Raw genomic sequence first — 15,366 nt, forward strand, 5'->3', positions numbered from 1 at the left:
CTTGAAGTGGAGACAGACTTGAATGTCGAGGAAGACGAAGGACAGCAGTTAGCCAAATGAACGTAGAAAGTTGGATAATTCTAAAGGACCTTTTAGGCCGTTATGCAGGCTGTTCATTAGCCTGAGCCAGAACTCCAAGCCGTTGGAGTTGTGACATGATCAGAATTCACAGTTCAGCAGGACCCTCTGGATGCTGGGTTGAGAATAGACAACAAGGAGACACCTCCCAGTAGCCTGGTAAACACTCTTAAGCAGACATTTATAACTGAACTGAAAGCGCCATCAATAATATCCCTATTTTATTTTCTCTTTTTATTAGGAAAAAGAAATGTTATTTATGTCCCACTAGATCTGTTTCATGACTGTGTAACTTATAGGTGAAAAACACTGCTAAATGAGACGCAGCCTCTGCCTTGGTGGGAAGGAAGTAGAAGTAGGGTGTTGCATATTAAAGGAAAATGAACAAAGTATAAAGTGGAAAAGGATGAAAACATAAAATCAATACTCTATTGACACTTAGCTTAAAAAATCAAGTAATCAAATATCAGTGATACAAAAGGCCTAATAATGAAGAGCCCCACTCCCCCAGAGGCAACTACTTTGAAAGAAACTTTTTTGGTTCAGATTTCCTGGGGCTTAACTCCATGTTCTAAATAATATGCTTATAGTGTTTATTTTTTGGTTTATCAACTTTAGACATTCTCTGTTGACTTCTTGCTATGACAGATGTTTTCAGTCCCACTTCTCACTACTGACCTTCCTCGTACGACGGTCACAGAACTGGCGCCTCTCTGGGGTTCTGCCCAGAAGATTAGCCTTCCTCGGCTGCTGCTCCCCCTCTGTGAGTATTCTGCTCGTCTCCCTCCACTGTGCCTAATCAGTTCACATTTCTCCATCCGTTCTCCATCTTTTCAGAACCATGGGCAATCCACCTAGGTATTTTTAAAATATCTTTAAAAAGTATATTTTTTACTATAAAACTAAACAAAAAGTTATTTTTAAATTTCTTTAGAGAAGTTTATTCAGTTAAGTGAAGGAGAAAGGATAAACACTTGCTCATGCTGGCACCTTGAGCTGGAAACTAGAGGTAGAGGTTTAGGTCAAATTTTTTGGCCTCATTTTTTAAAATACATGTAGTGTATGTGTTTTTAAGAGATATACTTAACAATATTTTATCTTTCAAAAACAAATTATAAATATTTTCCTATGTGGGGAAATACTTTTTCAAAGTATTTAAAATTGATATTTAGCATTCTTTCATATGTAAATATCGTAGGATTCCCCGAATTTTTGACTTTAGGTTATTTTTGTATTACAAATTATTTAAATTATAGCTAATGCTGCTGTGGATTTTCCTTATGAATAAATGTTTATACATAGTCTTATTATTATTTCTCTTAGGATAAATATATAGATGTGGTCATTGCTGAATCAAAGAAGATAAATGTTTTGGGGGGGTTCTTTTTTTTCTGTTTTGTTGGGATAGGATAGAGATACAGTGCTGTGTAAGTTTAAGGTATATAGCATAATGACTTACTATATTGTGAAATGCTTACTACAGTAAAATAGTTAACATTCATCATGTTATACAGTTACTCCAGTTTTTTTTCCGCTTGTGATGAGAACTTTTAGGATTTACTGTCTTAGCAACTGTCAGAAGTATAGCACACAGCAGTGCTAGCTGCAGTCATTGTGTAGTGCGTTACACCCCAGGACTTAGTTTATCTTGTAACTGGAAGTTTGTGTCTTTTTGAGGTTCTTAACAAATGTCACCTAGAAGGTAAGAGTCCCACTATCACTGTATTAAAATTCCATTTTTTGTTATGTTCTTACTATTAGAGACTTCTAAAAAAGGCTTGATTCTGCTGGGTAAAAAGAATATTTTTATTTAAAAAACTTCCAATAAAATTGAATGCTTCTTGACAGTTTTGAATTGTATGTGTGGGAGAGAAGGAGAGGCTTGTTTTAAAGGTTTGTAAGAGTAATTCTTTGTCTTTCTTTTTTTGACCACACTGAGTGGCTTGCAGGATCTTAGTTCCCCAACCAGGGATTGAACCCAGGCCCTGAAAGTGAAAAGTGTGGAGTCCTGACCATTGGACCACTGGGGAATTCCCAGTGCCTTTGTAAATTTTTATGGCGCTCTTTTTCAGTTGTCCAATTAATTAGGCTTTCTTTGTGTTTTCTTTGACACTTAGAATATTTCCTGTTCCTAAAATCAGACAAGACTGGAAAATTTGAAGATAGCTCTGAAATGGGTAGGGTTGGGGGGAGAAACTTTTGAAAACAATCGATGAGAAACACTTGGCCTTCAGCTTGTATTGAGAAAAATCGATCATGATTTAGATTTCAAATTGTTGCTGCTTCTAAATATGATCAGTTGCCTTGTGCTATAAAATGTTAAATTATTATATCTGTCCATCAAAGGACAGTATATATATGAGATGTTATTAGTACTAGTAATTCTGTGCTTGGTTAATCTGGCTAAACTAGTCTTTCCACAAAGGGCATAATGCTTAAGCTTTCTTTTAGTGAGTCATGGAATGTTACCAGGGAATTTGTCACTATTTGGCATAATTCCATTAGGAACTTAGGCTGGCAATAATTTAGTCCTTTTTGGGGAAAAATTAATTTCATTTTAGACAGAAAGAACGTTACTGACTTTTTAAGCTATTTATAAGTAGCATTGTAACATTTTATAAAACAAAATTAAAAAAAAAAAAAAAAAAAAAAGCCCTTAAAAAAGCCTAAATGGCAGTGGACCAGACTTCATAGTAAAAGTTATATTAGGAAAAGAAAGCTTGGTTTATGAATTGACTACAGAAGATAGATCAGTGTTATTTTTGAAGGAATCCCTATTTTCTGGGATTATTGAAATCCTTAATCATTATAAAAATGCCTTGAATTTTCATGAATCTTTAAGCTATAGAAATTCCTATTCATGAGCAGTGGATTAATTGGGGAGAGACAGAGAGAGAGAAAATGTCAATCTCTTTTCACCCAAAAGCTATTACTTATGGTTTTGTTGTATTTTTTTCTTCCAACCTTTTTAATATATTTCATAATCATGTGTTACTGTACTTAGTAATATAAATATTTCTCATTTTACTACACTGGTGTCTTCACTTTCATTTTTAATGTGGCATTAGAGCCCTGTGGGAGACCTGGGTTTGATCCCTGAGTTGGGAAGATCCCCTGGAGAAGGGAACTGCTACCCACTCCAGTATTCAGGCATGGAGAATTCCATGGACTGTATAGTCCATGAGGTCATAAAGAGTCGGAAATGACTGAGCGACCTTCACTTTGGCAGCCCACCCAGTGGCAATCACATAATTTTTTGTTTAGACTATGTTTTGGAAAAGTTTAGTTAAATTCTAGTTTTTCACGTATGTGCTTAGATTTCCTTTATAAATTTGAGTAAATATATTAGTGGTTTCAGAGTTGTCTCACAGATTCTTTACCTCAAGCAGATAACTGTAGCAGGAGGTGGTGGTTGGGGCGGGGAGCCAGTGACGTAAAGGAATGAAATTGGAAGCAAAGAAGCATCCTTTCATCTTGTTCCATCCTCTTCCCCTCTCTCCAGTAGTCTGGGTGCAAGGCATTGAATTCAGATCACAATCTTTAGCTTTACTGTACTCTTGTTAGCTAAATATTTGTTAATTCTCTTGGCATTTATTATGCCCATCAGAGCTTTTCGATATGTGTAAGGTACCAAAGTGCTTTGCCCCAAAAACGAAAAATCAGTATATCAGTATTTTGAAGAACATAAAATAGTTTCAACGTGTATATTTATTTAAATAATTTGTGAAAAGTATTTCAATTTTTTTTCTTATTTAAATGAAGACTAGTTTATCTTCCTGTTCCAGTTCTCAGTTGGGAGAACCAGACTAGCCGTTACTTTTCTAGTCAGGGCCTCAAGTTCCCACTCCATAAAAATGATGACTTGCAATTTGATATCCCTCACAAACCTACGAAGTCTGTTTGGTGATCCATTTGGAGTTGTTTTTCATATATATGTTGTTAACAGTGAGAATGAGGGTTTTGGCTTACTTGAACCTCACGCAGACTGAAATGGCCCTTCACTGAGGAGAGGCTTCACAGAAAACAAGGGAGAAGGGGTTCACACAAAGGCAAAGAAGGGCAGATTGGTTTCCAAAGGCCACATATTAAGGCAAGGATAGCAGATGTCTTTCGTCTTGTGCTTTTTTGGCTGGAGTGGCTCCTGAATACTGTATTAAGAAAATCTGGGTTCCATGATTGGCTGTTAATGGTTCCTTCCTTGAGTGTGGATGACATCCACGGTGTGCGAGTGGTTAAGAACAATGATGTCCTCAATCTGTACATAGGGATCGGTCACACAAAGTGGTTAAGAGGATGACTGGTTTCTATTTGAGGTGTTCCACGTTGATCTCATTTGTATATTTGGACTTTTTTGTGTTGTGATAAAATGCACATAACATAAAATTGATCATTAAAACCATTTTTAAGTGTATAGTTCAGTGGCATTAAGTTTATGCACACTGTTTAGTTACCATCACCACTGTTTCCAAAACCTTTTCATCATCTCCAATTGAAAAAACTCTGTACCCACTAAATAGTTTAAATCATTCTTGGCCTTCCACTGGCCCCTAGTAACCACCATTCTACTTTCTGTCTCTAAGAGTTTGACTACTCCAGAAACCTTGTAAGAATCACAAATAATCTGTCCTCTTGTGTCTGGCTTGTCTCACCTTGATCTTTTCCAGATTCATCTGTATTGTAGCATATTTTCAGAATTTCTTTTTTTTTAAGGCTGATACTCCACTGTATGTATATACTACATGTTGGTGTTCCCTTTCATTTTGGTTTTATTATCCAAGTAATTTTGTTGCCAAATCTAATGTCATGAAGATTTCCCTCTATGTTTTCTCCTAAGAATTTTAGAGTTTTAGCTTTAGGTCTGTGATTCATTTTGAATTAATTTTTGCATCTGATGTGTGGAAAGAGTCCAGTTTCATTTTTCTGCATGTGGGTATCCAGTTTCCCCCAACACCATTGGTTGGAAAGACTGCCCTTTCCTCATTGAATGGTCTTGACACCCTTGGCGAAAATCATTTGACTATGTATGCAAGGGTTTTTTTTTCCTGAGCTCTTATTTTATTCTGTTGATCTCTTTGTGTTTTTATGCCAGCACTGCACTGTTTTGATTACGACAGCTTTGTAATAAGTTTTGAAATTAGAAAATAGGAGTCCTCCAACTTTGTTCTTCTTTAAGATTGTTTGAGGAAAAGATTCAGTTGTCCAAAGGTTTCTCTCTTTTTGAAATTTAAAAGTTCTCAATCTGTTTCTAATGTTTGTCTTTTTTATTCTTAAACTGTATAGGCACATCTATAGAACAGTGTATTTTGTGTGTGATGTATGCAATATAAAACATGTTTGCTTTAAAGGGTTGTTATAAAGCAAGGTGTAGCTACTACCTCGGTGAAGAAATAGTTGTGTAAAGTTTTAAAAACAATTAAACTAAAGCATGGCCAATCAAGTGATTCTGTCAGCTGAAGTCAGAAAACAACCATGTTTCTCAGGGTGTACTAGGAAGAATACTGCATTGGGGGTGTGTATGCAGGGAATTGGAGCCCTGGGGACACAATAGGACAGGATTTCCTAGAGCCTGGTGGTGTAGGGAGAGTAGGGAATCTTTGAGTGTCTAAATCTGAAAATACTAAATTTGTAGTTTGTTTTGTCCAGGATTAAGAGGGAATGGGATTAAGAGTAATGTAGCTGGAAAGCAGTGTCTATTAAAGCTGAGTCATAATGTAATAAGAATTGAAGCTATTTTGAAACAGAGTTAAGTTGATCTGGTTGGAACACTAATCACTACTTGTCAAAACACCAAGCTCTTTACATAATCAAAGTCAAGTGTGGTTGTGTATCCAGTTGGATAGCCTAGATTTAAATGTCATTTTGGCAAACTGTAATGATAAGTACTTAACAATTATTAAATATGTTTAGTATGGTTCTTATTTAAAACTACATGGTTTATACTCAGGGTTCATATGCTTTAGCTTTTTTTGTAGAAGTTTTTGTTTCTTCCCTCCCCCAAATAAATGGCTCCCTTTGAACCTCTCAAATTACATTTGAGTGATAAGGACAAACAGAATTCATATCTGAAATGGGGCAAATTCACGAATAGAAAAATACCAGGGAGCACGGATAAGAAGGTTAATTTACATTCCTGATTTGGTAGGGTTTATAGGAGGATCTGGGGCTTCCTGGGTGGCACAGTGGTCAAGAATCCGCTTGCCAGTGCAGGAGGTGCAAGAGACGTGGGTTTGATCCCAGGGTTGGGAAGATCCCTTGGAGTAGGAAATGGCAACCTGCTCCAGTATTCTTGTCTGGAAAATCCCATGGACAGAGGAACCTGGTGGGCTACAGTCCGTGGGGTTGCAAAGAGCACATCTTAGGTAAAGGTTTGAGGAGGTGTTTAAGGCGTGATGGTGAGATATACCAGAAAGTGGATTAATAGCAATTTATCACTGCTGCTTCCACATAATCCACCTGTTATTCTCCTTTCTGGAAGAAAGCTTGGAATGGAACTGGAATAGCCTGCTGCTTAGATTTATTTTTTTCCCCTATGGCAAGGGTATGGGGCGGGGGATTGGGCCTACTTAGAGGAAATAGAAGAATCAGAAATCACGCTTTTTAATATGCATTTGTGAGTTAGAACATCTTACATTTATGTTAACAATTCCAGTTTTTACTTTGTGCATTGCTGTTTTTGTGTCCGTAATGTAAATCTACTTATGTGCTGCTGCTGTTGCTAAGTTGCTTCAGTCGTGTCCGACTCTGTGCGACCCCATAGACGGCAGCCCACCAGGCTCCCCCGTCCCTGGGATTCTCCAGGCAAGAACACTGGAGTGGGTTGCCATTTCCTTCTCCAATGCATGCAAGTGAAAAGTGAAAGTGAAGTCCCTCAGTCCTGTCCGACTCTTAGCGACCCCATGGACTGCAGCCTTCCAGGCTCCTCTGTCCGTGGGATTCTCGGGGGCAAGAGTACTGGAGTGGGGTGCCACTGCCTTCTCCGATTCTGGTACATATCCCTCTTTATTTTAGTTACGCTATTGTAAAAATTGTAAAGCTTTCTGATTCATTTTGAGCCTGTGTCCGATATCAAAATCTGACAGCGCACAGAAATACTCTGGACCAATCCCAGTTATAGATGCCAATGTCTTCTAATACATTAAGGAAGAAACAGTCCCATGATTGTGGATCACTAATAATATATGTTGAAAATGCATTTGAAAAAATTTGGCTTCCATCCTTTACCCTTAAAAACAAACCAGGTTAGGACTGGTCCAGTGGTTAGGACTTCGTACTTCTTGTGCTTACCTGTTCTTCATTTATGAGGAAGACTATGAAAGGATTTTCTTCTTAGAGTACAAGTAAGCACAAGATGGATATGAATTTTCATAATTAAAAACTAAATTTGACTAAGCTATCAATCATTCAGATTGATAATACACCAATATGTAGATTTAATGTGACAGAATTAAGGACACAGCAAGAGAATGTTTGACTTTTGCATGCTAGCATATAATAAGATCTGTATAATGAATCATTAGCTTCTTACTTAAGTAAATGATGCGAGTTTGACTGTTGTAAGTGTCAGATGCATTTGGCCCTAAACATCACACAGTCTTGTAACTTTGTGTTTAGAGTTTATCCTGGAAATGAGATGACAAGGGACACCACATGGTTCAATCAGTGTATTATTCTAACCTTCATCAGATGGCATATGTCATTGCATCTCATTTCTCTAAGAAATTGTTTTCTCTCATTCTTTTCAAGCCATTAGGATGCAGTTAAGTCAAACCATTAGTTAGCATAGGAAACATTTTTTATTCCTTAGAGGCCAGCTCTTTCCTTAGATTGCTTTAATAACTACTTAAACTTTCCATCTAGATGGACCATCTACTTCTAGTCTTGGTGCTTCTTTCTTTTTCATTTTCTGGGTTTAAGTCCGTTTTTTTTTTTCTGACTAAGTCCACTTGTTCCTTGTATTGTTTTAGGGATGTGTTCTTCATGCAGTTAGAAATAGTCTGTTTTACTGTCTCTCAGTAATTTTATCTGAGTTTTATTTAATTTTTGTTTTTTAAATTTCTATCATAAGCTCACTCAGTCGTGTCTGACTCTTTGTGACCCCATGGACTGTATCCCGCCAGGCTTTTCTGTCCATGGGATTTCTCAGGCCAGAGTACCAGATTGGATTCCCATTTGCTTCTCTAGGGGATCTTCCTGACTCAGGGATCAAACTCAGATCTCTTGTGCCTTCTGCCTTGCAGCCAGATTCTTTATCTCCTGCCATTCACAAACGACTGGAGACTTTGAAATACTTTTGTGAGCGTGTAGGCAAAGTTAACTTTTATTAAAGGAAAGGCTCATTGCGCCAATAAACTCTTATTTTCTCTACCTAAAACAAGCTTTCCCAATCATAAAAATCAGTGTTATAGAAAATTTGGAGAAATGTAGGGAGTTTAATTTTTAATATTGGCATGCTTTCTTTCTATGTGCTCTGTAGCCAATTTAGAAATTTATCTATGTGTATAACAAATAAAAGAATGGAACTATCAATTTGGGTGCTTTTCTTTTCTTGGTAGATTTTAAGGTGAGTCAAACACTTTATAAGGAAATGCTGTTATATACAAATATGAAACCAAAGTCAGAATTCAGTGCCATAGTGGAAAGAAGCAGTGAATTTAGATTTCAATGACCTTAAAGTCCAGGATCTACCAATGGGTAGCTTTTAACTCTTGGGGGAAAAGTGGATTATTTAATAAAATGCCTTGGAACAACTGGTTTATCTTACTGAGGATAGGTGGAGGGGAAAATGATTTATGTGTTTATGTTTACATGAATTATAAAAGGACCGAGATGGTTTCTGAGTGCTGACTTACAGTGTGCCAGGTGTACCGTGTGCATGAATATGTTCCTCAAACAGACCTTATGAAGTGTAGACAGTGTTATCCTCATTTTACACAGGAGGAACCGTGGTCAAACAGTTGGCCAAGAATTGAAATTAAAGATAAAATCATAAAGTAAAACCTATCTAGAATATTATTTTAGTCTGGGCTTGAGGGAGGTAGGCTTTTTTCTAAGCAAGACAAACCAAAGAGCTATGAAAAAGATTGATTTTTTAAAAAACTTGTACTCTTTGAACTTATTCTTAAATGAGAATTTAAAGAGGTAACACAAGAACATTTTAAAACAAAAATGGCAGTATAACTGCCATAATGCTTATAAAGCTCACCCAAATCAATAAGAAAAAAGCTGAATCACTTAATGTAAAAAAAAACAAAAAACAAAAAATACAAGTAGGTAATGCATGTAGGGAGTTGTCAACAGGAAAAGGATAATATCCAAGGCTGTAGAGAAATATATACCTATAGTGTTTCTGGAAATATAAATTGAACTTTTGATGGATGATATGTATGTTCCTTTGACTCACAATTCAACTTACAGGAGCTTGGATTCTAGGTAGTACTTCCACAGATGTATAGGACAGTACAGAAATGTTTTATGGCAGTATTATAAATGAATGAAGCGGGTAGAAACTGTCTAATGTTCATAGCATACTTGAGTGACTAAGGTATAAAATGATACCTCATTTTCTGTACTATGTGGCATAAATTTTTAATTTAAGTTGGTTGTATTTGACTAAAAAAAAAAAAAAAATAAAAACTAGGATACTATTATAAATATGATTGATCTGTGTTACTACAAACATGTTTTTTACTGCCAGGAAGAATTCCTGAAAGGGTTCTAAAGCTGAGAGAAGAAAATTCTAAAAACCTCTAAATAGTTTTGAGTCTCTTTTAGTATAACCCATTGACTTATTGATAAGCCAGGATGAGGGAAGAAACAATACATATATACACATCCCATGTATTGATATATGAAGCAGAGCAGTTTACCTAGTTTTACACAAAACACATAGATAAGGTGATAGGAACTGTTAGAAACCTTAATTTAATTTTGAGTAGTACTTAAGGAAATCAACATGAAGTGAAGAAGTTAATGATTCTCACCCTCAGCTGGTGGCAAAGTGAACAGATTACCCCATTCATCTACCTCTGGGGGTGATCATACCTTACCAGCTCTGCTGAGAATGTTTGTAACCTCTGTGTAATGTGGTTTGAGAGTAAAGGAAAGCTAGGAACTACTGCTATACAGAAAGTATTAGAGGCGAAACTGCCTAGAGACCAACTGGGATGACTCTCTGAATAGAGAAAAGGGTACTCTTAGCAAGAGGAATTGAACTAGGATAAGTTTAGACAGTGTTTTAGACATAAAGTAAGTTTAGACATAAAGAAAGCTGAGTGCCAAAGAATTGATGCTTTTGACCTGTGGTGTTGGAGAAGACTTGAGAATCCATTGGACTGCGAGGAGATCCAGCCATTCAATCCTAAAGGGAATCAGTCCTGAATATTCATTGGAAGGACTGATGCTGAAGCTGAAGCTGCAATACTTTGGCCACCTGATATGGAGAACTGACTCACTGGAAAAGACCCTGATGCTGGGAAAGATTGAATGCAGGAGGAGAAGGGGACAACAGAGGATGAGATGGTTGGATGGCATCACCAACTCAATGGACGTGAGTTTGAGCAAGCTCTGGCAGTTGGTGATGGACAGGGAAGCCTGGCATGCTGCTGTCCAGGGGGTTGCAAAGAGTCAGACACGACTGAGCAACTGAACTGAAGTTTAGACAAAACAGGAAATTTGATGCTTAATTTATGGAAGAAGGCAGGAGTGGTACCAGGTTTAAGGAACTAGAATTCTGTTAGGACCTTTCTCCTTGTTGCTTGCTTTTGTTCATTTTCGCGTATCTGCTTTCTCCTTGAGATCTGAGCTGTGGGCCTACCCCATGCATTGGAGTTCTTTTTGTTTCATGCCAATTTGAAAAATTCTCAGCAAGATCTTATTCTCTTGGCGTGTCAGGTATGCCTTCACTCATTTGTATGTCCCAGTGGTACTGTGTACAGAATAAACTGGTACAGAACAAGCAACAGCAAAACAAGTAGTTGTGTGTGATATTCAGGGGAAGGTAGTATTTCCCAAAAGAAGTACTTAAGGTATGGCTTGTTCTTGAGATTCTGAAGAACACTATATTCGTTTTATAGCCTGTAGTCTAATGAGCAATATTAAAGGAGAAAAACAGACACTTGACATTTATTGTACTCTAAGGTGGATGGTCTTGTATTGTTCCTCTGTCCTGCAGCACTGCCGTGGGATTTACTGTACTTTACTGACGAGCAAAAGGACACTCAAAAAAGAGTCATGACGTGTTTAAGACGCTAAGGATAGTGAGAGAGTTGGCATTCAAACCCAGGTGTTACTGACATAATACCGTGCTCTGCGCCCAAACTGTGGCCCATGTTTTCTCTTGTGAGATGAAATTCACGTGCCTCTCCTCCCACCTCTGCATCGTGTCTTTATCAACTTATTTCTAAAAAATACATGAGAAGTTTATATAAAACAATAGACTGTAGTTGTAGTGTCAGGGCCTAACAGTTTATGCCCTGTGGGGAGTTCCTGCCATACTAAATTTTGGCAGGGACATATGAGACAGCTGCTGTATTTAAGCACAAGCAACACCATATTTAGGGCCTACTGTTGAAGAGCCCTTAGATAGTAAGTGTTTGAAGAGGATGTAAGCAAGGTGAAACATTGCAGGTAGCAGAACTTCCCGAAGTGCTATTTTAGGAGTGTGGTCCGGAATTCTGCCCAGCAAATCCTTTCAGAAGCATATTGCCAAATATTTGCAAGATAGGATCTCCGGACTCTTCTGCTCCTCTGCTCCATATTCCTTATGTGCTTGAGGCACAGTAAAAGTAATTCATCTAGGCTGAAAATGTTTTCGATTAGGAAATCAGCTTGCCTTATCCAGCCCTAGCCTAGGACATAGTGTAAAGAAAAAAATTCTGATCTTAAGCAAACTTTTAAAGTTTACCAGAAATCTGTTAAGTTGATTTAATTGATGCATTTATAAAATCTTTAGAGGAAATATGAGCAAACCATTGGTTGGTTGCTGATAACATTACTTTTTTCAGTATTGATTACTTAATGGAAGTTTGCAAGACCAGGGATATTTCCCCAGTTAATTCTGGTAACTAGCTTTCTGGTGATATATGTGTTTTAAAGTAATGTGGCAATTTATTCATCTGATAATGAGGTCAAAATTATTTTGACAAACCATCTCAGTACGTAGGAGTAATTAGATAGTGTCTGGATAAAAGGTTCTATCTGAGACTTCAACAGTTTGAAAGAAAGCCAGTGTAAAAATAGTCACTTTACAGATATGCACCTTACAACCAGCTGTGTGTTACATAAATACCCTTGACAGGAATGCACATTCCCAGGAGCAGAAGACCACAACCATCAAGACACAAAGGAAAGTCATTGCTATGCTATAAATATGTTTGGCTTTGTAACTTAATTTAGTCAACTATTGGTCTTGGCAAAGTGTATTTACGATTAAAGTAGGTTATTTTTTCTTAATAGCCAAGTATAAAATGACATACACTTGGGCCTTTGAATGTTGTTATCCTGAGATACCTCGTATTTTTGATAAAGCCCAGTGAAGGTTTATTTTCACATGGTTGAGCAAATATTGTAAACCATTATTTTAGACTACATTAAAACTGTCTTTTTAGCATTTGAAAAAAAACTTTTATGGAGAGAAAAAATTTAAGAATATAATAACACCAAAGTAGACTGACTGTACAATGAACCTGCATGTGCTTACCTAGACTCAACAGTTGCTCGGTCACAACCAGTCTTGTTTTATCTGTCTCTGCCCACTCCCTTGTGATTTTGAAGCACAACCCAAACATCATCATCATCATTTGTCTGTAAATGTTTCAGTAACTTTAAAGATTTATGTACCTCCTAAAAAGTGGGAGTAAAAAACCATGTGGCATGACAACACTTGAAAAAATTAAAAATAGTTTAATATTATTAGATGTAGTTAGCCTCTAAATTTGTGCCTGTGTCATACATTTTTTAAAAGTCTGAATTCAGTCTTCTCTGTTGTTGCTCCTTGCAGTATACTTATTGAGGATTCTAGACCTTGCCTTTTAGAATTTCCCAAAGTATAGATTTTGCTAATTGTATCTTGGGAATATTCTTAAACATATTTCTCCGTGTTTTCTATAAATTGGTAATTGTGTCTAGGGGTTCTGGTTTGTGAGTCAGGTGAGATCACTTCATAAGTGGTGGCTTATTTATCAGGAGGCATGTTAATGTCTGCTTGTCCTTTCTAAAATGCCTAGGTTAAAATAACAAAATGGCAAGGTTTCAGTAAGTTTTCATTTTTCAACTGGACTGTCTCTGTAGGGAGAGATACCTCATTTGATCAAATAGTAGTTACTGTTTGATTTCCTGACAATGCTATTTGTATAGAAAAGGAAGAATAAATCTTGTGTTTTTGTTTTGTTTTGTTTTAAGGAGGGAAAAAAAGTGGTTTTCAAAATAACAAAATGGTTTACTAGCATCCTATACTGGGATCAGTCAATTTGTTGTTTCTTGTATCAGTTTATAAACTCATGGGTTGAAACATATGTTTCAGTCCTTAGTGGTTATTAACTATTGATACTCAAATTGTCCCCTATGGGCCAGTGGAAGTCTCTTCAAGTTGTCTGAGTTCTTTTAACATGACCATGGAATTACTTGATAGCTTCCGTTTTATCTGATAATGAAAGTTGAGCCTAGAACACTTCCTGCCCCAGACCTGGAATCACCCATTTTTCTGAAGAGCCCTGCTCCATTTAAGTGTAGCTCATATATGGAACGGAGAAGGCAATGGCACCCCACTCCAGTACTCTTGCCTGGAAAATCCCATGAACAGAGGAGCCTGGTAGGCTGCAGTCCTGCAGTCCATGGGGTCTCTTAAGTCGGGCACGACTGAGCGACTTCACTTTCACTTTTCACTTTCATGCATTGGAGAAGGAAATGGCAACCCACTCCAGTGTTCTTGCCTGGAGAATCCCAGGGACAGAGGAGCCTAGTGGGCTGCTGTCTATGGGGTCGCACAGAGTTGGACACGACTGAAGTGACTTAGCAGCAGCAGCAGCAGCAGCATATATGGAGACTATATTCTGGGCACTAGAGACACTCATTGCTGCAAAGTTGGTAATTTTTCTTGACTTTTTTAGTGGACAGAGCTCTGCATTTTTAAAGCTTTATTGTGAGTTCGTATGGATACTTTTGATTCAAATTCAGGATTGAAGAGTTTTTACTTTTCATGTGTTTTCCTTTTTCTCTTTTAGTCTTATTCTTGAATAGTGATTATATCATAGCAAGCCTGCTCATGCTTTATTTTCCACTACTTAAACCTATCTAAATCATTATTCTCAAGGACATTACCTTGTCCTTGATTTCATTTTTAATTCACGGTTTGTAGACCCTCAGTGATTTCCAGATTCACAGCATGCATACATAACTCTCATTTAGCAATCAGCAATACTTTGGGATTATTGAGTTTTAGAAATTGAAGTATAATATGCACAAATAAAAATGCATAAATATTATGTACAGCATGCCATTACTAGCATCCCAGAATCTCTTTCTTTCTTCTTTCCATATACCACTCATTCCCCATTGAAAGAAAAAGAAGAAAATGTGACTGTTGTCCTGATTTCTAATGTTACTGATTAGTTTTGCCTGCTTTAGAACTTTAAAATTTTGTCTGAGCATTCATGATATGAGAAAAAGAGAGCTCTTTCTAGCCGTTTCCAACTTTACTCATGTCCAGGTAGCATCCAGAAAAAAAGTATCATTATCTTTTTCACATTCAAAACTTCTCTGTAATATCTTAGGAATCTAAGTAAAATAAAAACCCAGGCATATGCAGTTCTTGGTTTAAATATTTGTCTTATGCAGGCTAGATTTTTGTGTATGTTAGCAATTTCCATTTCCCCTCATTGTATTTTTACCCTTTGCATGTTTCCCCTTTCTTTTGATTAACAGGAAATCTATTTGTATTAGGGATATTAGACTTTAACCTATTGTGCTGTAAATAGTCTCTCATTTGTGTTTAAACTTAATTGCTCTGGTGAATTTAAAATACCTTGTATAGTATGTTCTGACTGTTGAGTTTTGTGTTCTGCTTAGGAATGCCACCTCCAACTAAAAGTATGTTAAAAAATAAATCTGCATCTTTTTTTTTCAGCTGACTTTTATTATTTACTTGTATTTGTATTCAAATACAGTATGAGGTATCTCTGTTAGCATTTAAATGTAGTAGGCTGTTTAAACATCTTTCCTTGGACTTTCCCATTAAAAAGGGGATTTAAAAATGGAATTTCGCTGGAATTTCATCTACATATGGCTACTACA

The 15,366-nt window shown here is 36.8% G+C and overlaps 1 protein-coding gene across 1 annotated transcript in view; it reads left to right on the forward strand.

Moving 5' to 3' along the window:
- The window catches only part of UBE2G1 (ubiquitin conjugating enzyme E2 G1), an 88,207-nt gene that overhangs the window by 40,910 nt on the left and 31,931 nt on the right, over positions 1–15,366 (forward strand). The window lies entirely within an intron of this gene.

This window comes from Bubalus bubalis, chromosome 3, assembly GCF_019923935.1.
Source record: "Bubalus bubalis isolate 160015118507 breed Murrah chromosome 3, NDDB_SH_1, whole genome shotgun sequence".
NCBI classification, from domain to species: domain Eukaryota; kingdom Metazoa; phylum Chordata; class Mammalia; order Artiodactyla; family Bovidae; genus Bubalus; species Bubalus bubalis.